This window comes from Mustela lutreola, chromosome 6 (assembly GCF_030435805.1).
Source record: "Mustela lutreola isolate mMusLut2 chromosome 6, mMusLut2.pri, whole genome shotgun sequence".
Classification (NCBI taxonomy): Eukaryota; Metazoa; Chordata; class Mammalia; order Carnivora; family Mustelidae; genus Mustela; species Mustela lutreola.
The window spans coordinates 70253894-70279863 of NC_081295.1; the positions used below are offsets into that span (position 1 = coordinate 70253894).

The 25970-nt window shown below is 40.0% G+C and overlaps 1 protein-coding gene across 21 annotated transcripts in view; it reads left to right on the plus strand.

Annotated features, from left to right (window-relative positions):
* The window catches only part of EPB41L2 (erythrocyte membrane protein band 4.1 like 2), a 207876-nt gene that overhangs the window by 66780 nt on the left and 115126 nt on the right, over positions 1–25970 (plus strand). Inside the window, exon 1 of one of the 21 annotated variants that reach the window (XM_059177542.1) lies at positions 15120–15360. The exons of the other annotated variants lie outside the window; for them this stretch is intronic. The gene's annotated coding sequence lies outside the window, so the exon portion shown is untranslated. Of the gene's footprint in view, positions 1–15119; positions 15361–25970 lie in introns of those variants that run through there. 21 annotated transcript variants of the gene reach the window in all.

Below are 25970 nucleotides of genomic sequence, written 5' to 3' on the forward strand. Positions count from 1 at the left end.
CTTTAACCCACTGAGCCACCCAGGCGACCCCATAAAATCCCTTTATAATACCACTTTGCTTTTCAGGAGAAGCCCAAGTTTTATTTGTTGGTTTGTTTTTAATTTGAGGAAGCACACATGGAGGGAGAGGGAGAGAGAATCTGAATCAGGCTCCACACTGAGCTCAGTGCCCGACATCGAGCTTGATCCCATGACTGTGAGATCATGACCTGAACCCAAACCAAGAGTCAGACGTTTAACCCACTGGCCACCCAGGCTCCCCGCCCAAGCTTTTTAATATAGCTCTTACCTTATAAATTTCTTGCTATTCTAGACTTCAGCATACTAATCAGGTTTCCTTGCTCATCTGTCCAATTTCTCTCCTCTCTAGACTTAATGTACATGTTGCCAGTCCTATTCTACTTTTGGGTCTCAATATAGATATAATTTCTGATGGGTAGCTGTTCTTTTATGTATCTTTCTTCTAATGGGCCTCCTCCCTGTTTAATGTACCTCCTGAATAACCTCCCTTATCCCCAGTTGACTCTTTATTTGCTTTTCTCCACCAGCAGGTTATAAGCTCCACAAAGGCAGTTACCACATCTGTGTTCACAATTGTCTGGCATCTAATAGGCTCTCAATAAGTATCTGCTGAGTGAAGAAATGATTCCTGAATGATCTGATACTGGGCTTCCTGTCCTTCATCCTTAGCACTTACCTTGTCCCACAGAGCTAGTTTGTAGCCAGTGTTCCTGTGGTGCATTTGCCTGGCACTGAGGCTTCCTTCTGAATTATTTTCTCACTAAAAACACATAGGTGACTCTGTACCTGCCTGAGTGGGTAGGTTCCATTTACCATATTTAGTTTTTACAGTGCCTGAACTCTGTTCTTTTCCTACAGACTTTAACTAGTTCTAGCCTCTTTTTGATGCCCTGCTAGTAAAAAAAAATTTTTTTTTGAGGAACTTCTAGGTTCTAAGGTGTTTGGTTTTTTTCTCTGTTATGCTACCTAAACTTTCAAGAATAATCCCTTCTTGGAAATAAGGTAAAAAGTTAATAGTAACAAATGCTAGAATTAGGGTAATTTTCTCTCCATTCTGGGGTGATTCCCTAATCATTTCTGATCAAGATCCAAAATCTTGCAGCCTTTCCTAGTTTTCTGGGCCTGAAAGTTTGATATTATCTTTTGAGTATGCCTTTTCTTTATCTACTATCTATTTAGATCTCAACGTCTATGGATTTTTTCCTCTGAAATTTAATATCAGTCCTTTGTCTTTACTAGTACTGCTTGCATACCAGCCTATTCTGCTCCCCCAGCTTTATTGAGGTGTAATTGACAAAATTGTAATATATTTAAAATGTACGAGCATGATGATTTGATACAAAGATACATTGTGAGATGATTCTCACACTGCAGATTAAACATCCATCACCTCACAGTGACTTTTTTGTGGGGAGGGTCAAGAGAATGCTTAACATCTACTCTCAACCAATTTCAAGTATAAAATACAGTCTTAATAACTTTAGTCATCAGGCTATACATCAGATCCTCAGAACTTACTGCTGACAAAGTTAGTATCATTTGACCAACATCTCCCCCATTTTTCCCACCCATGGGAGGGTTTTTTTTTTCTTTTCTTAAAAGATTTTACTTATTAATTTGAGAGAGAGCGGGAGAGAGCACACTGAGTGGTGGGAGGAGTGGAGGGAGAGAGACACTCAGACTCTGTGCTGAGTGCAGAGCCCATTGCGGGGCTGGATGCCAGTACCCCGACACCATGACCTGCCTGAGTGGAAATCAAGTCAGATGCTTAATCAACTGAGCCACCCAGGTGCCCCCCACTGGAGCTTTTTAAATGTAGCCCACCATTTAGACCATCCCTGCTTTTACTATCTCTCCTTTCCAATCCAGGATCCTCAGATTTATCCTTCTTGAGCAACATTTAGTTGTCATCTTCATACTTTGCCACAGTCTGATGTTCAGGGGTGTGGGATCTGTGCACGCTGCTGGTGGGGATGTGAAATACTGCAGCCACTTTGGAAAATGGTTTGGCAGTTTCTGAAAACCTTAATATAGAAATTGATTTGTCTAGTTATCCTACTCTTAGGTACATGCCCAAGAGAAGTGGAAACCTATGTCCATACAAAAAGTTGTACACAGATGTTCACAGCCAGAAAGTAGCAACAACACAAATGCCCATCAGTTTGATGAATGGATAAGCAAAATGTGGTCCAGTCATAAGACTGATGTGACTTGGGCGTGTGGAGGAATGAACTACTGATACAGGCTACAACATGAACGAACCTTGAAAATATGCCAGGTAAAAAACCAGACACTAAAGGCCATCTATGGCAAGATTCCTTTTATGTAAAATGTCCAGAAAAGTGAAATTTTATAGAGACAGAAAATAGATTAGTGCTTGTCTAAGGCTGAGAGTTTTAAGGAATGATAGCTAAAGGGTTTGAGGTTTTTTTTTTTTTTTTAATATAATAAAATTTACTTAACCTGAAAGTCACCATTTTAAAAAATACAGTTCAGTGGTTTTATTATATTCAGATGTTCTGCAATGTCGTCATCATCTCAGAATGATTTCATCTCCCCAAAAGAAACCGTGTATACCTTAAGCAGTTACTCCCCATTCCCCTTCCTCACATCACCTTCTGACCTGCTGTTCCATTTTACGTTCCTGAGAGCAGCAATGTATGAGGGTTCTGATTTCTCCAATCACCAATGATGATTGGCCATTTTTACATCTTCTTTGGAGAAATACATATCCAAGTCTTTTTAAGTTGGTTTGTTTGTCATTTTGTTGAATTGTAGGAATGCTTTGTATATTCTGTGTACCCTTATTGGGTTTGTGGGGTATAAGCACTTTCTTCCTTTCTGTGGATTGTTTTTTTCTCTTCTCTTTTCTTGATAGTGTCCTTTGACTCCAAACATTCTTAATCTTGGTGAAGTCTAGTCCATTTGTTCTTTTGTTGCTTGCGTTTTAGGTCTTTTGTTTAAGAATGTGTTGCCAAATCCTAAGTCATGAAGATTTATACTCCCTTTCTTTAAAGAATTTTGTAGTTAAAAGTATTTTAAGTCTTTGGTCCATTTTGAGTTGTTTTATATAGTGTGGTTGAGGAGTTCAGAGTCATTGTTTTGTATGCGGACAGTCAGTTGTCCCAGTACCTTTTGTTGAAAAGGCTGTTCCTTCCCGTGGGCATGGCACCTTTGTTGAAATCAATTGGTTATAGATGTATGGGCTTGTTTCTGGACTCTAAAGTCTGTTCTGATCTGTATGTCTGTTCTTATGGCAGTACCACTATGTTTTGATTATTCTAGTTTTGTAATAAATTTTGAAGTCAGGAAGGGTGAATCCTTCCACTTTGTTCTTCTGTGTCATGATTAGTTCAGTTATCTGTGGTCCCTTGCAATTCCATATGAATTTTAGGATTAGCCTATTTCTGCACACATACACACACAAAGGCAGTTAGAATTTTAGTAGGGATTACATTGAATATGGCAATCAATTTGGAGATTATTGCCATCTTGACAATATTAAGTGTTTGAATGCATGGACATGGTTTATATATGTTGTCTTTGATTTTTTTAGGAGCAATGTTTTATATTTTTCAGTTTATAAGTCTTATGTACTTGGTTAAATTTACTTCTTTTTTTTTTTTTTGATGCCGGTAGGATTACTTTTGTATTGTTTACGTATAGAAATACAACTGAATATGTATATTAATTTTCTATCTTGCAATTTTGCTGAGCTCTTTTACTAGCTTTTTTTAAATTAAGATTTTTAATCTAACAATCATACCATCTGCAAATAGAGATGATTTACTTTTTCCTTATCCTATTTAGATGCTTTTTATTTAACTTTCTTACCTAATTGCACTGGCTTTAAGCACAATGTTGAATTAGAGGTGGTGAGAAGGGACATCTGTCTTGTTCCTGATCTCAGGGGGGAAAGCTTTCACCCTTAAGTGTGAGGTACATTTTTGTAAATGCCTTTTATCACATTGAGGAAGTTCCCTTATCATGAAGGGATGTTGGATTTTTGTCAAATGCTTTTTCTGTTGAGAGAGTCTTGCTTTTTTCTTTCAGAAACATGATTATTGATTGAATTTTGTGGGTTGAATCACCCTCGTGTTCCTGGAATAATTTCTACTTGATCTTGGTGTAAGTTCCTTTTAATATCTTGCTGAATTTAGTTTACCTGTATTTTGTGGAGGACTTTTGCTAACATATTCATTAGGAATACTGGCCTGTAGTTTCCTCTTTCTGTGATGGCTTTGGTATCAGGCCTCACAGAATGAGTTAGGAAGTTTGGGGTTTCTTTTTGGGTTGATGACAATGTTCTCAGATTGTGGTGACGGTTGCACAGCTGACTATACTGAGAATCCCTGAATTGTACACTTAAAGTGGGTGACTTGTATGGTAGCTCCATAAAGCTCTTTCTAAAACAAAACAAAACGAAACAAAACCCCCAACAGACTTTAGGAGGGCTAGCCTATCTTCTTTAGCTTCGGGTCCTTATCCTGGACTTCAAAGCCCTACGGTCTTTCCAAATACCCTATTGCAGCACAGCCTCTGGCTTACCTTTGTATTTGACTGATTGAGTGATCATGGTGAGCCCACTGCCCTACTTACCATTCTTGCTCCCCCCAGATCTCCCAGAATGTCTTGTGCATCTTACTGCTTCACCCTGAGGACTTTTTCCACCTATCTTGCTGTCCCTTTTTCCTATCAATGAGAATCTACCATTTCTTGTAAAGTTTTAAGTTGCTTCTATTAACCACTGTAGCCTGCAGTTACACATTAGTCCCAAACCCACTACTGAGTGGGATAGAATATTTGAAATCAGAACTGTTCTGGGAAATCTGGGGTATGTGTTTGTAGTACCCGAGGACATACACTTTTTTTTTTTTTTTTTTTTAAATGCATTTACAGTTAACTCAAGTTTATAGGGATGGCTTTTTTCTTTGCACTGCTCTGGTCTTCTCAAATGCCTCTGCATGCTTTAAAGAAGGTATGATGTGGTGTATCTAGCTGTTATTAACCTTATATGCCAGGTAAGTGTATGTTGATGTATATGTACGTGTCTGGAAAATAGGAAGAACCAGCACTTTCAGTTGTGTTTTAGCAATTTTCCTTATGTATCTCTAAAAGAATCTTTGAGAAAAATGTATGGGGTAGAGTAGAAACAGTTAAGTATAGTTCTTATGTATGAAGTTTACCTGGAAGTGTGAGGCATGGGTAGGTGGGACTTTATGGGAAAGGCTGAGTTTGGCGTTTGGCTATGTATAATGGGGAGGTTGCATACATATCATGGTGTAATGTCAAGGATGTGTTTAAAATAAAATAGAATGGGATTCAAACCTCGGGTATCTATCTCCCACATAGTGAGGGGTTTAAGTCAGGATTCAGATTCAGGTTGTCTAACTGTAGGACTGCAATTACTCGCTGTACTCTTTTGCATTCCAGGCTTAGTAAGGGAAGTTATTTCCTTTCTCTGAGCCTCATTTTATTCACGTATAAAAATGAAGTTGGTAACACTTGCTGTCGCAGAGATGTATTGAGGCATAAATATGGACATTTGTAAACATTCTGTGGAGTGCTTGCTAACAAAATAGGCAGACCTATTGCTATTAGTAAAATATTTTGTTTACTTCAAAACAATAGCACTAACGAGGTTTTGAAAGCATGTCTGAAACTTAACGCAGAGAAATTTGCTTATCTTCTGACATTGGAATATTGAATTCTTTGCTTTACGTTTTGGCAGAAAGTTTTCAGTGTTCTGTTTCTCTAGAATTTAGATAATTTTCCAAGTCATTTGTTAGTAATTACTTTCTTTTGCTCTCTTGTCTCTTTTGTTGTTCAAAATGAGTTATTGCCAAAGTAGTAACAGAATTATACTTTTTTGTCATTAACTTGTGCGGTATCTGCAATTGGTATATTTAAACTTTAGGTTTTCAAGTTTCTAGAATGTAACTTAGGGAGGCTGTTTTTCATTTTTGTTTTGTGTTTTTTTGCTTTTTTGTTTTTTTTTGTTTTTTTGTTTTTGTTTTTTGTTTGTTTTTTTAAGATTTTTTAATCTATTCATTTGACAGAGAGATCACAAGTAGACTGAGAGGCAGGCAGAGAGAGAGAGAGAGAGAGAGAGGCAGGCTCCCTGCTGAGCAGAGAGCCCGATTCGGGACTCGATCCCAAGACCCTGAGATCATGACCTGAGCCGAAGGCAGCGGCTCAACCCACTGAGCCACCCAGGCGCCCTGTTTTTTTTTTTTTTTTTAAGTGAGCTCCATACCCAATGTGGAGCCCTACATGGGGCTTGAACTCAAGATCCTGAGATCAAGACCTGAACTGAGATCAAGGGTTGGACCCTTAACGGACTGAGCCACCCCCAGGCGCCCCAGAAGGCTGATTTTGTTGTTGTTGTTGTTGGAAACCATAATAGAAATGAATTAGAGAAGTGGTTATTGGTTTGTATCTTGGCTGCAGAAGTATTTGTATAAGAGAATTTGTTGGGTGTTGCTATAGAAACAGTCAAAACTACAGCAGGGAAAGCATGGCAAATAAATCATGGATTTGCTTACCTGAATTATTGTAGGCTCTTCCTAATTGATTTCAAAATGTCCTTGACTTTTTCATTCTTAGCTGTCATAAATATCCATATCATAAGTTCACAATACATCAGCATTGAGAATACTGTTGCTAATCATCTTAATTTTTTTGGCTACTAACTTCTTAGAGGGTTGGGGGGAAAATCCTGCTAATCCATCCAAATTTCCTGTTTGTGATGGTGAAGGACTGTAATTTAAAAAATATGTATCTCCATGTATTCTTAGGATAGTTTCGGTTCACTTGGGGATTTTTCTTAATGAAAACCAGAGAGTAGTTACTATTTTCAAGTTTTATTTATATTTTCTTTCACAAATCTATTGTGAAGTTATACTGTCCGTGCTGTCCATTTTAGGTTTTTAATAAAGCTATGGTTTGGATCAGGAGAAAGTAGTTCCACGAAGCAGTTGGTAAGGGAAAATAGCTCTGCGTTGGGCTTTTATAGACTCTCTTGCCTAAAGGAAGGGCTGCTATTGAGTCCGTTACTACTTCAGTGGAAGATGTCTTGCAGCTGTGCCTTTTTGGTTTTGTTCCAGAGATAGTATTTGTGTGCACTGTCAGAATGTCTTAAAGGCCCACCCTGGAAAGGATTCAACTCTATAAAAGGAGTTTTGTTTTATAACCTTTCACATATTCTTACAGGGTTCTGGTGGTGACGGTGGTCTTTATTGTCTTGTCTTTTAAACTGGCATTTTATTGAGACACAGGCTTCACAGTGTGAGAATAGGAATTACAGTTATAGTTTTTGTGTCTTATAAGATACATTTAGCCAAATCCTTAGCACACGCTCCAATTAAAACAGCCCTCTCCAAACCTTGTGATTTCAGTGAGCTATTTAACTTCTTTTCTGCAGCTAAACTGAGAAGAAGATGGCACTTGTTTGATTATGTTTCCTTTGGGTACTTTACTGGATTTTGATTTACAAATCAAGTTAATATATTAGAGGATTATTCAGGGAATCCTGAAGTTTTTAAAACACCAATAACTTCATATTGAAAATAGTTCAGTTTAACCAGTTTCGAATCCTGTGTTGATGTGACTGCTAAGAGAGCTCTCAATGAGTGTATTGTAGGGGATTGACCATATTTTCTCCATGATTTTCCCTTCTCAGTTTTTCCTTTCTTCCTTTAAATTCTCCAAAGGTATTTGGGCGCCTGGAAATGGTTCAGATGGTTAAGCATCTGACTCTTGATCTCAGCTCCAGTCTTGATCACAGGGTTGTGAGTTTCAAGCCCCACATAAGGCTCCACATTGGACATGGAGCCCACTTTAAAAATAAACAAATAAACAAAAATAACGAAAAAAAAAACCTCCAAAGAAGGTATCAAAGCTATCTTGGATGGAGAACAGGGCTTTATTTTTTTATTTTTTTTATTTTTGGTGCAAAATAGTGGTTTATTAAAGCACGGTGACAGAACCCATGGGCAGAAAGAGTTGCTCGAGAATAGGACTTTAGATGTATCCCTCTCTAACTTCCTCAGGCCACTTCCTCTCTTGGCCCATATGTATTTCCAGTTACCTTCCCTGTGGTTTCTGGAGTGGGGGTGTCCCTCCTGCTGTCCAAGATGAATCTCTTCTGTTGGGGGGAGGTGTGCCGGCCCATATGCACTTTTCTTTTTAAGATTTTATTTCTTTATTTGACAAAGAGAGAGAGAGAGAGAGAGAGAGAGAGAGAGCGAGCGCATAAATAGGCAGAGCTGTAGGCAGAGGAGAGGGAGAAGCAGGCTTCCTGCCAAGCAGGAAGCCCTGTGTGGGGCTCCATCCCAGGACTCTGGGATCATGACCTGAGCCAAAGGCAGATGCTTAACTGACTGAGCCACCCTGGCGTCCTGTTGTGTGTACTTTTTAAAGTAACCTCTTCCCCTAGCCTGGGGCTCCCAACTCCTGACCCAGAGTTGAGAGTCACGGGCTATGCCTGAGCCTGCCCGGCACCGCTTCTTTCGTGGTTTTGATCCTTTTTCTTCTGCCTTCTGAGCTACCTGCCGTCCATTTTCCTCTTTTCTCCTTCCTGTCTCGAACCTTTCCCTACGTGGTCTCTCCCACCGAAAGCCTGCAGCGAACAGAGCCCCTAGAATGTCTCCTGTGCATTAACATCTTCCCACAGCCTTGTACATCCTGTAGCTCTTCCTTCCCTATCCTCTGGCCTTCTCTCCACTGCTAAGCTGGGGGGGACTCGACACTTGGCTCTTACTTACCCTTCCCTGTCCAGTATTCCTTGGCCAGTTGGCTGTTTCTCCTCCTGTCCACTGAACTCACTCTTCGAGGTTACCAGCCGTCTTTTCACAACGGTTTAAAAACCTTCTTGGTGCCTGAAGCAATGAGCCCTTGGCCCCCTTGTCCACTCCTCCCAGCCTGACTCTTCCCTCCTGGCAGTATGTTCATGGTTTGCTGTCTTTCTCTTAGGCTATCCTTCTGGACCCCTCTTACAGCTTCCTTTCTGTCTGCCTGGGGCTTCATCCTGAGCGTTTCTCTTCTGTTTTGCCTGGGGTTTCATCTACTTCTGTGGCTTCAGATAACACTGATGGACCAACTAGTTCCACATCTGAGCATGGAAACCAGACTGTGTGGTTCAGACACACATCTCCAGCCCTCACCTAGCTGTACACTGTCCCTTCAGTCCAAATGCGGCTTGGGCTTTCTGTCATCCCTGTTTCCTGCATGTTCTGGAAATCCCAGTCTAGGTTAGTGGCACCACACTGTCTGACCTTGACTGCCAGGAACCTGGGAAGTTTGTTCTGTGTTACTCCCACAGTGTGATTCATTATCAGCTCCTGTCCATTTTACCTCCCAAGGATTTATCAACTCCTGTCTCTTCATTTGCATCTTTGTTGCCTTTAGTTTAGATGTTGTTTCCTGGATCACTGGAGCATTGTCTTAACCAGTTTCCTTTCATTGTATCACTTGTTCTCACATGACTGCCAAAATAATTCTCCAGAAATGCAAAATTAATATTTTCCATCACCTGCAGGATAGAATTAAAGCACTGAACTTAGCATACCGATCACTCATGACTCGGCTGCTGCCTCCCTTGTCTGTCTCCTACACTCTCGCCCTGTGTTCCAGGCAGATGGGGTACTTACCGTTCATTCTCCTCAGTGCTTTTATCTTTCCTGATTCTGTGCCCTTCACTTACTGTTCCCACGGGGAGGGCTGTGCTTCTGCCCCTTCCAGTCAGCCCACTAAGCTCCTCCTTATCCTTCAAGGTCAGCTCAGATGTCACTGTGGGGAGCGTTCTTGCCTCATCAAGTCTGTTACTATTGAATCATTTTGCCTGTATTTGAGCTCTTCTTCTCTGCCCTGTAGATCTTTATTTAAATACCCTTCTCTTGCACTGCTGGAGCCAAGTTTTACCCAGGTCTGTAACCCCAATAGCTATCCATAAACAGAGAGCAGTCCTTAGCGAATGAAAGGATCTTAGCAAAACCCAAGAGTACAGAACTGAGATCCAGATCTCCTAGGCAAAGGTAATGGTGAGTACGCTGGCTTGATGCTGGTTCAGCTTTATTTTTTGGGTTGGGCAGGACCTGTGGACTGTGGGCACAAGGCACATTAGCACCTGTGTTTGGGGGTTTTCTTTGATCATTCAGCCCCAGAGAGTTAAGTTGTAAAGGCTAAGCTATAAAATGGAGCTATATTTTCAAATGACAGAGCTCACCAAATGATGCCCAGATAAGCGCTTAAGGCCTGTGTCAGGCAGAGGGAGGACTGAAGCGGGTGATGTGAAGAGAGACTCACTCTGGTGTCTTATGTGCCCAGGGTATGATCTGTAGCTGTGTGCTGCATATCCCATACACTGTACCGTGTCCCAGGCTTGCTCTGGTAGGAGCAAGGAATGGGAGTATAGGGTTTTTCTTTGGTGCAGAGAGTGGGGGCAGAGCTGAGGATCATGGAGGTCCACCAGATGCCTTGTCTCTGGGCTCTTAATGCCTTCTGGCCATTGGAGAGCTATAAAGGGTCTCTGTGCCCTGCTTTCTCCATACTAGTGTCTCTGCTCTTTCCTTCTCATCCAGCCAGGGTAACGTCCTCCAGGGAAAGACCGTGGGATTTTTTATTAGTCAGAATGTGACCCCCAGTCTGGGCTCTGCTGCAGGCTTACTGCATAGCACGGACGAGTTGTCTAAATTCTGGGCTTTAGCTTCCCCACCTATGAAAAGCAGGAGCTAGAAGTACATGGATGCTGAGACCCCTTTTGGTTCTAAATTCTTTATTTTATGAAAACCCCATTTTGTTTGGCCATTTGTACGGTGTTTCCCAGATGCTAGCAAGGTCTTTGTTTCTGCTTTTTATGTGAATGTTTTTATTGTTTTTAACATTTAAGGCAAAGTGGGTGTCATTGCCACATTATTAGCAGTGGTATTTGTTCATTTAAAACAATACAAAGGAGCCTAAACACCGTAAGTTTGTAAGGCCTTCTTTGGCCTCCTCAAGGGAGTTGTCCACTTTGCTGTGCCCTTCCTGTCCCTCTGCTGTAGCCCTTATCCCACGTGCTGTAATTATTTATGTATTTGCCTTTCTTTCCAGACTGGTGGATTCTCAGAGGGCTGGAATGGGGAAGAACCTTTGAGCCCTAAGGCTTTAGTGTCTGGTGCAAAGGAGGAACTCAGCAAATGATCCTTTGGCATAACTGAATGAAAATAATATATTTTAAAGTAAATGCTAGGTTACTGTAGTTTCCTGAAAGTATAATTCTAACAGTGATGTTTTTGACTTTTGAGTTAAAGCTCTTAATAAATCCTTTTATCTTAACACCTTTTAGATGGTGTCAGAACATTAACTTTTGGATATGGATTCTTAACCATCACCTCTTTATGCTTTGTCTTCCCCCATACCTGTTCCTATTCTTTATCTACAAGCCCTTTGTTTAAAAAAAAAAAAAAAAATCTAGGGCCATATAGCTTATTTTCCCCCTCCAAAGTTTCATAAATCTATAGTACTTCCACATATTACATTTTAAAAAATGTGGTAGGGATGAGACTTGGCAAAATGTGGAAGTTTTTCTGGATTTAGAACCTGAGAGAAGCTAAACTGTGGTGGTATGTGGTCAAAGGAGAACTTATGCAAAGAAGCCATGGAACTAGTGAGTGGGCTTTTCTTTTCTTTTCTTTTCTTTTTTTTTTTCTTTTTGCTGACAGCAAATATCAGATAACAGTGATGAAATGTGGGCTGTTACAACATTTTACAGACCAGTGGAAGCTCATCCAGGTTAAAAGAGTGATAAAACATTTCTCCATGTTTGTTCAGGAAGTATGGTCTTGCATGCGGATTGGTAGGTAGGAAGAATGGATTCTCTGTAAAATCAGTAGAATAAAAAATAGTGAGTTTTAGGGAATATTTTTTAGGTTATTTTAGAGTTATGCCAGAAAAATATTTGCTTTTTCCCCCCTGATGTGACAGATGATAATTGCTTTTCAGGAAGAAGCTAAAGGGATAAAGGTGGGAGGAGCCAAAGGAATGCTCGTTATTGTCTTTCTGCAACACTGGTAGCTTTATTTTCTGCACAGAGTTTCTGTCTCTTATGGTTTGGGAGTTATGAGTCACCGGTTAGGTTATCAGGTCCTCTACATCCTAGTCAGTTACATTTTTTTTTGTTGTTGTTGTTTGTTTGTTTTCATAAAGTAGAAGATAAGAAGATAAGTTTTAAAGGTCAGGAAATTATGATACTGGATTTAGCATAAAATTCTATATACATACAAACCCACATATACAAATATAGGAAAAATGTCTCATACTCTAACCCTGACCAACTTTCCTGAATACTTAAAAAAAAATAGCATTCTAAAAGAACAAAAAGTATTCTGAGGATAATCTAATTCCCCACCCACCATGCCTTTTTAAAGTTTTGTTTAAGTAATCTCTACTCCCAAGAGCTATATGTTCCCCTCGCCAAGCCAGCCAGGTGCCCCTAATTACCTCTTCTAATGGAAAAAAGGGACCATGTCAGAACATGATTTAGGGTGTTCCCAAGACAGATGTAATAGATACAAATCTCTATTAACAGTGTTTTATGGGAAGACATTTGTGAATGTTCACCTTATATATTTTGTGTACTTTAACATATTTAAAATCTTACTGGGAATGAATGTTTTAAATGACCCTGGTCTTGATTTGTGTACTTCTCCGCCAGTAACCCACTTAGTAACCTTTGAGAAGTCATTTCGCTTCTTTGGGTTCAGTTTACCCATTTGGAGAACAAAGGTGTTAAAATAGCAGTAATGCAGCATTGCTGGAAAAGTACATTGGCTTGGGAAAGCTGCTGAGCTCACCATGATACCGCCAAGTAGCCTTGGCTTTGAAGACAGATGGAATTGGTGTAAATGCTAAGTCTACCACCTTACTGGGTGTATGAATTGGGAAACTCACTTGTATTTTCTGTGTTCTCTTTTTATCTACCATAGGACTGGTTTGTTCTCTTTCCAAATTATGGTGCCATAAAACTCACTTTCCTGTCTTTTCTTAATCTTTGTGTAAACAGTGAAATTCAGATGTCTTAAGAGCAGGACCTTTCATATTGAAGACAACAGAGACGCTTGAGCAGTAGCATTGCTCTCCATATTCAGAAAGTAGGTGCCTTAATCAGCTCGGGCTGCTCTGAGACAGTACCACTGAGTGACTTACACTTATCTCGCATTTCAGGAGGCTGGAAGTCCAAGATCAAGGTGTTGGCAAGGCGTGTGTCTGGTGAGGGCTCTCTTCTGATGGCTTGTAGCTGGCTGCTACATAGTGAAGCAAGAGAGAACAGGAGAGAATGAGCTAGCTCTCTGCTGTGTTTCTTACAAGGGCACTGATTCCATCATGGTGGCCCCACCCTTGTGACCTCATCTAAATCGGGTTATATCCAAAACATCCCATCACCAAATATCATCATATTGAGAGTTAGTGCTTCAATGTATGAATTTCGGGGGGACGCAATTTATCTAGAGCCGTAGGAGAGTTAAGAATATAGGGAGTCCAGGGGTGATAGGAGATGTCTGCGATGGACAGTGGAGATCTACCATCATCAGCTTCACGAGGTGCAGCACTGCGTGGCAGGAGTTTGGAGACTTAGGGACTCCACAGAGTAATACGTTTCAGAAAAAGGTTTGGAGCCAATATTTTTTCAAGTATATTGAAGAAAATCTGCCATTGCATAACACTACTTAATAAACATGTTTAATATTAAAGGAATAACATAATCTAAATAAAAGATGATGCTTTGAACTGATGAAGATTGCCTCTACTTGAAAGTTCTACCAGAAAAACCCCACAAAAAAAATTCCCAAAACTCACCACATCTCCCTTTTGGTTACTAAAGTTTACTTCCATTATATATTTAGCCTTTTTACCTTTTTTTTTTTCAAGTTTTGTATTTATTTTGATAGAGATCAATCTCTTCAGAGAGGCTACTGGAGCATATTTTCACTAGGTTACCATAAAGCACAGCTTACCTTTCTCTCCCTGTGGCTACAGATGGCATCTTGTTTATTTAAATATCTTTTGTGGTTTTTTTTTTTTTTGTTGTTGTTGTTGTAATTTAAGGCTTTTTTTCAAGACTCTATAGGTGAAGTGAGCAGGTAATACTCCTTGGCCTAAGAACTGCTTGTTGGAGAGCAATATGGTAGTGGGATGAGGTGGTAAAAATGTGTACTAGGATCCAGAGTCTATCTTGGTTCCTCTTTACTAGTGTAGACACCTACATTGGAACACACATTTACACCCGAATTTAGGTAGAAATGTAAGGGGCGGAGGGTTGGTATTGGACAGTTAAGGAAAATTTAGTCATTTCTCAGATCTCTCTGACCTGAATCTTAAAATTAGTGCATTTTCCTTTAGTGCCTTTAAATGTATTTTGCTTTCCATTATTTGTCTATATTCATATGACTTATGGATATAGGATTACCTTTTGTATCCATCGTTTCTCATTTAGGATTGACAATAACAAAAGGCATTATCAGCTTTGTCACTGTATGATTGTACCTACAAATCTAAATTAAAAGGAGCCTTTATTTTTAAATACAGGTGAATAAGCAAATTCTTTTATAAATGAATCAAAATAGTCCGGTTTTCAAGACCTAAAAATGAAATATCTATGTGTCTATCCAGTTTTTCTATATCTGAAAATGATGCAGTTTACCTTGGAAGCTTAGATTATATGTTATAGACATATGCTTTTGGTGTCTATTTGTAGGGTAGATTAAAATGACAGAAATAAAAACGAAGTTGAGGGGTGGAAGGAAAAGTTGAGGGGTGTGAACCCAAGGCAAAGCCAAAATGATACAAAAATGGAGTTTTTCAGCAATAGTATAATTATAACAACTATAAGCATAAAATCAGTCATTATTAAAACCATTCTTTTTGTGAAGTTTTCATTTAGTGGGTAGAACAGGCAGCGGGGAGATGACTTTTTCTTTGACCCGTGTGGATTTTCTAGCTGAGGAATGAAGTAACTTGGAACCACGCTGGGCTTTTCTACTGAGCATGCCTTCCGCTAGCGGGGTCCAGCCTGGGTGGGGCCAGGCTTGCTCATTAAGCTTTTGGAAGCTGGCTTTCGATCAGCTTTCCACAGTCTCCTAATGACAGGGAACAGCAGACAACGGGCACAATGTACTTTTTAAAAAGCTGCGTATGTATTTTCAAAGGGAGATTTTGAGGAAATCTCAATGTTGTAGCAGTGGGTTTTGTGGTATATCCTTGCTTGTTTTTGCTTTTGAAGAAAGTTTGCTTTTGAGTCTGTCAATATCCAGGAGGCTGAAAATTTGGAAACTACTAATGTACAGAGTACATGGAAGCTGGGTAAGTATAGTGTTTGGCGAGGGAACACGTTCCATTATGTTTGGTCCAAGACCTATGAAAAGGGTATTTTTTGTGGCCAGAGTTTAGTTTTGGCCTACTTGTTTGCATTTTTCTGGACAGATGTTGAATTTTGTCAGGTTATCATTAACATAAGTGCTTGTTCAGGTGGGACATCTGAGAATAATGAAGCTCGCTGGTTTATTGGACGTACTTGTCCCGTTGTTCAGTTGATTTGTCCAGTGTATACTGTATTCCATACAGTATACTGTATGGAAGTTAATGAATCCTGAAGCATGGTAGGGGCTATGTAAGGTTAATAGTGTACAGTTACTTTTAAAACCTGTCAAAGGGTGACAGATTTTAGTTTATAAAATGTTTCATTTTCATGCTAACTCATTTGGTGAAAAGAAGTTGTGGCTGGCACAGAGTTGAATTCATCTTTTTTTTTTTTTTTTTTTCTTTTAAAGCATCTGCTGACTAGTGGCCATTAACAGTGGTGGAGGAATGTGTGCTGTTTCGATGCTATCACACCCTAAGTAAATATAGATTGAATAAAGGATAGGTATTAACCTCTTTTTAAGTGACTATTCAATCTGGGGTCACATTGGAGAAACGGGACAACTCCCCACAGTTGCCCAGGTTCTGACATGCAGACTTAGAAAAAACTATCTTCCTGCTTTTTCCTGCTAGAATTTACCAGTCTCACAACCTTCTTTCAGAAAGAACCTTGTTTCTGTGTTCCTTTCTAACAAAACAAGCAGTCCCACCATGATTGCCAGCTGATTGCCGTGCCTTCCTTTACTGCCGACTCTGTGGGGAACGAGTGCTGTCCTTCTACTGACGTCATGAGCTGGTATATTTGGGGGAGGGAGGCATGTATGTACTTGGGAAGTAGAAGTTTTCTTTTGGGGGGCCCAACAACGAATGGTCTCTTAAAATTATTGGCAGCGTGGGTATGGGACTAAATGATTGTGCAGGTGATCCTGGTGATCTGTACAACCTGCCCATCAGATCCCCCGCCCTGTCCCCGTGTCACTTGCCTGGACACGTGCTAGGATACCTTGACGACCCTCAGTTCACCATCCCAACTGGATCACAGAGTTGGAAAGGGGAATTTTAAACTCTGACATTGAGGTTAGCTTGTATTTTTCTGTGACTCCAAAGGTTGAATGCCTGGCCTGTTCTCTAGCAGGATCCTGTATGGAGTCAGGTTCACAAATGTTGAATTCTGAAATGATTACTGCCAAAGAGAGAAATATATTTAGCCAAAGTGAAACCTTGTCCTAGCCAGCCCCCCTAAGTAGTAGTTGTTTGAGGCTCTTACTAATAAGTGAAGTCGTCTTTGAGCTAAATTAACGCTCAGAGTAGCAATACTTGGGGGAAAAAAAGGTTTTAGGCATTCCAAGTGACCTGGCTCTAATTCCATTGTAATAACAGCTTTTTCCGCCTGGGCTCGGAGGGTCCATATGCTAAGAGACTATATAGCTCCTTCTGCTGACCCACCCGACTAGGGTCAACATTTGGATCTGCTTACCGAAGCTAGAAAAGTCATGCAGTTTAGTCTCCCGTTTTACGGCTAGATGCTGTGTGTTGGCATAACTCTTTGGTGTGGGTGTAAATATATGAAATAGCAGAAGTACTAATGATCCAAATTTTAAAAGTGAATGATATTTTTTGACTACGGTTAGATATTTATGCCTGTTGACTGCAGTGTTTCAAAGCTTATGGAGAAGAGGATTTGAAAGTGTGAGATCAGTGTAGGCTCCAGCTTGGTGGCCTTGTCATAGGGTGGCGAGTTGATTGATTTTGACAAGACTTTGTCTTATGACCTATTAAAATGCAGCGTCTGCAGCCTCTGCATTTATCCTGTGCAGTTAACCTTGGTGGATTTGTCGTTAGCTTCTTTGGGAAAAGCCTGCCAAACTAAAGAACTTATTTTTTTTAGCTAAAGAATTTGGAGTTTGATTCACACAGAAATAATATTAGGCTGGTTGTAGATTACCAGTTGATACCAAGGGAGTTTTCTGATGGGGCTGGGTAAGGATCCTATTCAGAAGGTAGTTGTGGTATGAGCTCAGAAAAAGCCTACTGCCTGGTGTCTGCCAGGCAGACTGTGGGTGTTGGCTTTGCACTGTTTTGAGCCTGGTTATGGATGGCACTGGAAGAAACCGCACATTCGTGTATTTTTCTTTTCTGTAGAATGTCATGTGATGGTGGTACAAATGTTGCTCCAATACTAAGAACATCAGAAAACACATTAATCAAGAAGCCACCAGATGCATAATGCTGCACTAGGAACACGTAGTACTCATCTGTACCAAAGTTTTACCCTCTTCCTGTGAGCTTAGGAGCAGAAGTGGGCAGGGAAGGGGTATAGAGAGGAAACAGGACCTTGTGCTTGTGAGACCAATTTTGTTTATGCTTTTCCCTATAAATGTGGAAGGAGCTGCTGACAGAGATCCGGGATGTTTATGTATGACCAGCTTAGAAGATTAATAAGAATCTTCCCATTCTCTTTTATTCCCCTTTAAAAAATGTTTCGACTTTTAGAGAACTCTGTTCCCAGATTCCCTGTTTTTACTCCTCCAGGAGAGGATAGGAATAATTCTTTTGGCAAATGCACCAGGGTTACTATTAGCACAAGACACCTTTTTGTTTAACTGTACACCGAAGGGGAGAAGGATGAAAACTGAGCAAGGTTTTCTTAGGAGCTGTGTGTGTGTGTGTGTGTGTGTGTGTGTGTGTGTGTTTTAACGAAAGAATTGATTTACTTAAAAGACGCTGGTCTACTCTAAAAGCTTAGATTTTGAGCTTTCCCTGCTTAGGACAACCGCCTACACAGGACAAGGGGCACGTTTGTGATATAGACTGAATTGGAGGCTATGGGCAATCCTTTTCTTTAGAAGATATAGAAACAATCTTAAACCTCAAATGCCAGAAAATCAATTTTATTTTAGACTATCTTAATGGTATTTTTGAGCTGTAATAGGCTGGAAGGCTTTTGCATCCATATACCTCATCTGTGAGGACAGAACTAGGTGACAGGGCAAGTTGGCTCTGTCGCTTATGGCAGTTGTGGCCTTTGGATTGTCTCCAAGGAAGCAGACCAACCAAACTGGGTTCACTTCATGCTTTGGATATTTTAATGCAAAATACTGTTCTCTTACTAACGCTGTTAAGTACTTCAGTTTGTGCACACTTCTCAATGAAACATTTGTCTCCCATATTTGTACCTCTGTACCTCATCTACCTAGTATCCTCTCACCATTCCCCATAATTATTCTCAATCCTTCCCTGTTTTTTTGTTTGTTTGTTTTGTGCACACAAATGCAAGTATGTGTATGTGTATTCACATATTTGTAAATGCCACACAGCTGGCTTTCAACCTGTAAGCTGCTGTATATCGTGTACGATCTGAATTTTGCTTTTTTTTTTTTAAAGATTTTATTTATTTATTTGACAGACAGAGTCCCAAGTATGCAGAAAGGCAGGCAGAGAGAGAGGGGGAAGGAGGCTCCCCGCTGAGAGCAGAGAGCCTGATGTGGGGCTCGATCCTAGGACCCTGGGGTCCTGACCTGAGCTGAAGGCAGAGGCTTTAACCCACTGAGCCGCCCAGGTGCCCCTGAATTTTGCTTTTTATACTTCACAGTGTAACTCAAAGATATTTCTGTAACTGGGATGGATACCTTCTTTTAATCTCCTTATAGCTGCACAGTATTTTGTATAATGTCACCTGTTGATGGGCATTGATCTTTTGCTACAGCATTGTTGTAATGAATCATCCGTACATAATTGTTTTACATTACATATATGCAGATGTATCTATTGGATATGTTCCCGCATATCCAATAGCTCCAATGGTAGCTGTTGGTAAATTTCATTGGTTAGTACCCATTTTCTCTTCTGGCACTTAAATAAGAATGTGTCTGTTTCCATAGTCTGTTCAGCGATTACATGATGAAGCTTTTGCAGTTTTTCATTCTGAATTTTTAGTTTTCATGTCTTTTACCATGAGTGTGAGGAGCATCTTTTCATATTTGTGTCCTTTGTATTCCTCTTAACTCTGTACTTCTTCTCCAGCCATTTCTCCCCAATGCCAGTTGGGGATTGGTCAGCCTTAGCCAGTTCAAAAATCCAAAACAAAGTGTTTTTTTATGTTGAAGACATTTATAACCAGGACTATTTTTTTTTTTTTTGGCTTTTTTATTCAGGTTACTTAAATTTTGCTAGAGAGCAAATACATCTCCAGAAAACACAACTGAGAATGAGAATTAGGTGCTTTTTAAGAAGCATGATGCCTTTTTGCATTTCAAGAGTTTAACTGAGAGTTCCCATGTAGGGCCATTGTGTGACTTCCTGAAGATATGACAGTGGTTACTTTGAAGAAAAGTGTCAACTTTTCAAACTAGTAGTAATTTCTGAATCTAAATGACCAAAATTTCTGAACCAGTAATGAGTGTTTTGAATGTATATTAATGCTCATCTTGCTACTTCTGTCCCCCACTAGACTGAGAGGATCCTTTTCATCTACGTTGCTGGTATCTGGTACCTATGTGTGAAAGGACTCAAGAAACATTCTTTTCAAGAGAAAGGCCTAAAATATACAACCCACATCCTGAAAATAGATGAAATTTGTCTAGGGGCTTGGTTAGAACATATTGCCTAGGACTGTAAACACCAAATGGGTAGTAATAGTTTGATTTTGGCTTTTTCAACAGATAATGAATTGTCAGGGTTATCCTGGGTTCTAGCATATTGAAGTCATTTGGGATTGGTGGTTGTACTGAGTACAAGGTTTCTGGAGCCGGACAGCCTGGCTCTGAATCCTAGCTCTCCCATGTATCGGTTATGTAGCTTTGTGAAAATCCTTTATCTTGTCTTTGTTCCTGCATCTGTCACGTGGGAATAATCTTAGTTCCTGCTTCAAAGAGTCACGAAGACTAGAGGAATTGCCACATGCAGAGTCTCTAGAACAATGCTCAATAAATAGCTGATATTGTCACTGTTATTTTGGTTCTTACTGTTACTATTACTTTCGTTTTTAGTGAACAAAGGGACATAGTGCCTTTTTTCCCAGAACCCCTATTGGATGACAGTGACTCACCATTTATTATGAATTTACTACATGCCAGGCACTTTATGTAGAGCATCTAATTTAACCCTGAGAACACCGCAGTAAGTATGTATTCTATCCCCGTTTTGCTTATGAGGAAAATGAAATTCAGCAAGGCTAAGTAACATCTACGGTTGCATGGCTGGTGGGAGACACAGCTGGAATTCTGATCCTGTTCTTTTATTTCCCAGACTTGATCTTCAAACCACTATGTTATTTTATCCAAAGATTAGAGAGCTTTGCACAGAAAGAATGCAGCTCCGGCTCTGGCTGTTTTTTTTTTTTTTTTTTTTTTTTTTTTTAAAGTTGGGGCCCCGTCTGGGAGAAGGAATTCAATGCAGTTCATCAATAATTTTGACCACACAATGCTTCATTGCTTAATGAAGAGCCAGCAGGGTTCTGGATGTCTCCATCACTTTGATTAGTGTGTGCTGTTGGAGGCCCCAATGTGACAAGGTTTATGTGAATTTTGATGACGAGAATGATATCGGTGTTGGGATCCTGATGACTTCTTCACAGCGTCTGGTTATTGAGCCCCACTCCGGGAAAGGGTATTTATTTTGGGGCTAACCCTAGTTGCTTGTGGAGAAGACTGCCTGGCACAGATCTTTCTTGATGTCGTGTCTTAAAAAATTAGAACGGTAGTGTAGTTAATATGCAGTATTTTATTAGTTTCAGGTGTACAATATAGTAATTCAGTAATTCTGTACATCATCCAGGGCCCATCTTGATATAATTCTTAATGAGAGCAGCAAGGTCTTGGCTTTTTAAAAAAGATTTTTACCACTTATCTTAGGTGTTACTGGAATTGAATATTATTGAAAATTAGGTCTTGATTTTCTCAGGGAGGAGGTCCCCCTAATATATGAAGAAAGAGAATCTTTGAGGAACTCTAAGATTTGTTTCATTCTTATTTACAGTTAGAATAAAGATTTAATCATTTATCTTACTCAGATATTGACTCAGATACTAGGTTTTAAGAATTTGAGCATCAGGAAAAAGCGGAACATTTCAACAATCATGGCTCTTAAGTATGAGGGCCATAAAACCCAGTGGGGAGTAATAATTACCTGAGATAGTTCTGGATGCGTTTCCAGTTTCCTAGAGCTGATTTTTTATCACCTTGTTTTTAATTTTTTTTTTTTTTTAAGTGAGCTTCACACCCAGTATGGAACCCAATACAGGGCTCGAACTCATTACCCTGAGATCAAGACCTGAGCTGAAATCAAGAGTCGGATGCTTATCCCACTGAGCCACCCAGGTGCCCCAGAGCTTATTTGCTCAGCTGCGCCCCATTGTTCTCGTAGTAGGGACTGTGTTCTCTCCCAGACCTGGAAGCTTACACGTTGAACAAGCTTACATGTGTGGCATGACAGCTCTGCTGTGTGTCACTTTGTCCTCAGATGTTCTCCCTTCTTGGATCCTCAAGATGCCAGCAGCATTCCTAGGAGTCAGGTGTGTGGTGCTCAGAGACAGAAGAAGTGCCTTCTCTACCTTGCGGCTCTTTTTAGAGGGAGGAAGCTTTCCAGAAGACTGTTTCTGCAGGTAGTCTTGGCAGGGGGCAGGAGACAGCCAGTCAGGCCTTAGACCAGTAGATCATTGCCTTGTGGCCTGGCCTGGAGGCCTGCATGTGGAGGAGAGAGTGAAGCCCAGCAAAACTTAAGTTTTGTTAGAACAAGAGAGGGTGGAGGAAATACGTGCTGTGAATGTAATCTGATCTTGCCGAGGCTTGAGCTAGCAGAGGGCTACAGTTCATATCTTTTGCGTATGTGAGTTTAATTTAAAACAGATGGGAGCTTATATCTTTACAGTAATAGTTCTCTCTCTTTTATAGATTCTTTATCCCTTTTAAGAAAAAGCAAACAAGCCATAGAGTGTGTTATTAAGGTAACTAGGGTGGACAACATTGGATTGTTTAAAAAATAATACGCTTATCCTCACCACGGAGATCATTTGAACGACAGATCGTCCCTTTGGAATGTAGCTGTACATATTTGAATATGGAATGCTGTATTCTATAGACCTTCTGACACTCAAGAAAAATAAACCCATGAGGGAGAGAGGAATTACATGCAGTCTGCTCTAATTACGCGCAGTTGGCCTGTTTTTATTATTCCTTTTCCTCTCCAGATATTTTTTCCCTTTTTCTTCCCTTTGACCTCCTCCTCTTTTTCCCTCCTCCTTTCGTCTTTCTTGTTGTATGTATTGGAGAAGCATGGCTTTTATTCTTTCCTAAGTAGTTAGGTGGCTGCTGAATCATTTCTCTATTGGGGTTCCCATTTTGTTTTTTCTCCCATTCGATGCTTTCAGGGAATGAGGTTGGGTATTAAAAAAGACTTTCTCCTGGGCTGTAGGCTGTTGGGGGACATGCACATAAGCCAGTGATTGTGGGGATCAGAAAGTTTATCCTCTGGCCAGTCATGCTAGATGAAAACCAGTTTCTTCAGACTTAGAAAGTGACCACATTGAAACCGCGCACATGTCACCCATATTCTAGAAGTTTGATATTTGTGACATAGCTTGATTTCTTTCTCCTTACCTTCACAGGTAAGCCTCTCTTGATTCCCTTACCACCATTTTGGAATTTAGACATGCATACTTTTCCCTTTGGTAAATCTGGAATCCCCTAGCTAACGGATTGAACTTTGTTGGTAGAATTCCGAGAGCTCCTCTTGCTCTGATCTCCGCCGAGGAGAGCCACTCTGCTGGCTGCTGCACCTGCCTTGTTCCCTGGACACAGCGAGGGCTCTTAGAATAGCGCTGGTTCTCTCAAGGTTTTAAGGAAACATCTGGACCCAATAATTAGCGTAAAGCCCATGCTTGAAGTTCTTTGTAGGAGTGTCTGGAGTTGGGTATCTGCTTTGCCTGGCTTGTTGTGGGCCAGTGTGTTCACTAGCATGATGTTGTGTGGTAGTTTATTTAGGCTAGTGAGAGAAGGCACTTTGGAATTTACCTCCCCTTTTAAAGATAAGAAAAAAAAGAGTGCCGATCCTCTGTTGATGGTTTTCTGCTTGGTTGCGTGTGAAGTGATGCATGCTGTTTCTCATGGAGCCGTCACAATAATGAACACTTGTATGGACCCACATGCGGTATGCCAACATGGTAATTGTGTCAGAAGCACATGCTTGTCTAATGGGCTTGGCTGTTCATAGTGATATTCCTTCTGGTTGCTGATAAGTAGACAGGGCTTTACTTAGTATGCTATATAACTATACTAGTGATGGGTGTTAGGTATTTGTAATTGTATTTATAATAGGTAATTAGTGGAGTGAGCATAGCTGGAGTTTGGAAAACCACTGTTCTGGGTTTGGCTTCCTGAGTCTAGCTTTGTGATCTTGGGCAAATCTCTTGTCTTTCTGAGCCTCAGTTTCCTTGTTGATAAGATAAAATGAGATATTAGAAGAGACAATTTCATAGCACTCTGACTGGTACCTCTCCGTGCCAGTCTAGACGCTGGGAACATAGCCGTGAAGAAAAGATAGATCCCAGGTCTTGTGGGGGTTTCGTTTTATTGGAAGGGCTTGGGTTCTACTGCTGGAGTTTCCATATTTTAGTGGGTGTTGGAGTTTAAAGGCTTTTCCACATTTGAAACTCTTGAGAGTCACAAGCATGATAATTATGGTGAATGGCTGTGCTATAATCATGTTTTCTCGATGGTGGTAATTTGTTCAAGAAACCGTTATGTCAACAAAGAAGGTAGTGTTTAGGTTTGAGCTTTGTTGATCTCTTAGAAACTATTTTAAGAATGTACTTATGTACAGATAATTATATCCACCCTTATTTTTGAGTATTTACAAAATATAATTTTATACAATTAGCCAGTTCTATTGTTTATCTTGTTTTTGTTTTTAATTTTTGTTTGGCGTCCAGCTACCATATAATGCGATATTGATTTCAGGAGTGGAATTCAGTGATTCATCACTTAAATACAACACCCAGTGCTCGTCACAGCAAGTGCCCTCCTTAATATCCATCACCCATGTAGTCCACTACCCACCTGCCTCCCTCCTGCTTTTTTTTTTTTTTTTTTAAAGATTTATTTATTTGACAGAGAGAAATCACAAGTAGACAGAGAGGCAGCCAGAGAGAGAGAGAGAGGGAAGCAGGCTCCCTGCTGAGCAGAGAGCCCGATGTGGGACTCGATCCCAGGACCCTGAGATCATGACCTGAGCCGAAGGCAGCGGCTTAATCCACTGAGCCACCCAGGCGCCCACCCTCCTGCTTTTTTATCTTGTAACTTGCATTTAGATGGATGCTATTGATTTGCTCTGAGGTTCTTAACAACTTGTAAGTGTGAATACAGTAGTGACTGAAGGAAGACTAACTTTGTGAGGAATAAAGGTCTGGTTTATCTGTGCTCTTTGTCTCTGTGTTAACACCTTGTCTTAAATTTCTGCCCATCAGCTCAGTTGTGAATGGCCAAGTCATAACATTCAAATATGATTTGCTTTGTGATGGGAACTCATCTATAAATTTCTTATTGGGGGAGGGCCAGCCCTAATTAAAATGAATGGCAATAGATTCATATTATGTAGTCATTTTCACAAACTGGTATGGATTTTCTTTGAGGACTATGCCAAGAGCCCTGGTTGATTCAGTCATTCCAACATTATGAAATACAGGTGAAAACACATGCACACAGCTGTGTGGTCCTCCATTCAGTGGCCTTAGACAAGTCACTTAACTTTTTATTACATACAGCATGGGGATAATACCTCTTCTGTAGGATGTTTTGAAGAGCAGAAATTACGTGTATGATGTCTGACCAGGAAGTGATAGCTCTTATGATTAAAATATAAATATTAAAGCTTCTAATATATAGTGAAAACTTTAATTTTATATTTCATTTCCTTAAATATATATTTAAAATATTTTGATCAAAAATCAACTTTACTTGATTGGTCTCCAGATTATTTCTCGTAGCCAAGGTAGTTAGAGAGCTACCAATTATCTTGATTAGCTTGGACAAGGGTGGGACATTTTTATTTTAATTTCTATCAGGGCATTGATTCAACACTTAAAATGTAATTAGAGAGTATATACTAAAAATCAGTTTTGGTCATTTTGTGATTAATGTAAATAATCTCCACTTAAGTGGTACATGGAAAATGGTACTTTAAAGGAGGAAAAAGACTTTCTGTGCAATATGGGGCCAGTTCAAGAACTCATGTAAAGGTCTTACTGGAAGGCATGGTTTTGCATTTTAAATACCTAATAGTGATACACCCACTAGAGAAAACAGTGTGGACATCCCTCAGAAAATTAAAAAAAAGGAAAAATTAACTACCATGTAATTCAGCAATTCCTTTTCTGGGTTATTAGAAGAAAATGAAAGCACACTAACTCAAAAAGGTACATGAACCCATGTTCACTGTAGCATTATTTACAATAGCCAACATGTGGAAACAAACTAAGATTCCATTGATGGGAGAATGGATAAAGAAATCGTGACACACACATGCATGATACACACACGACTATTTATTCATAAACAAGA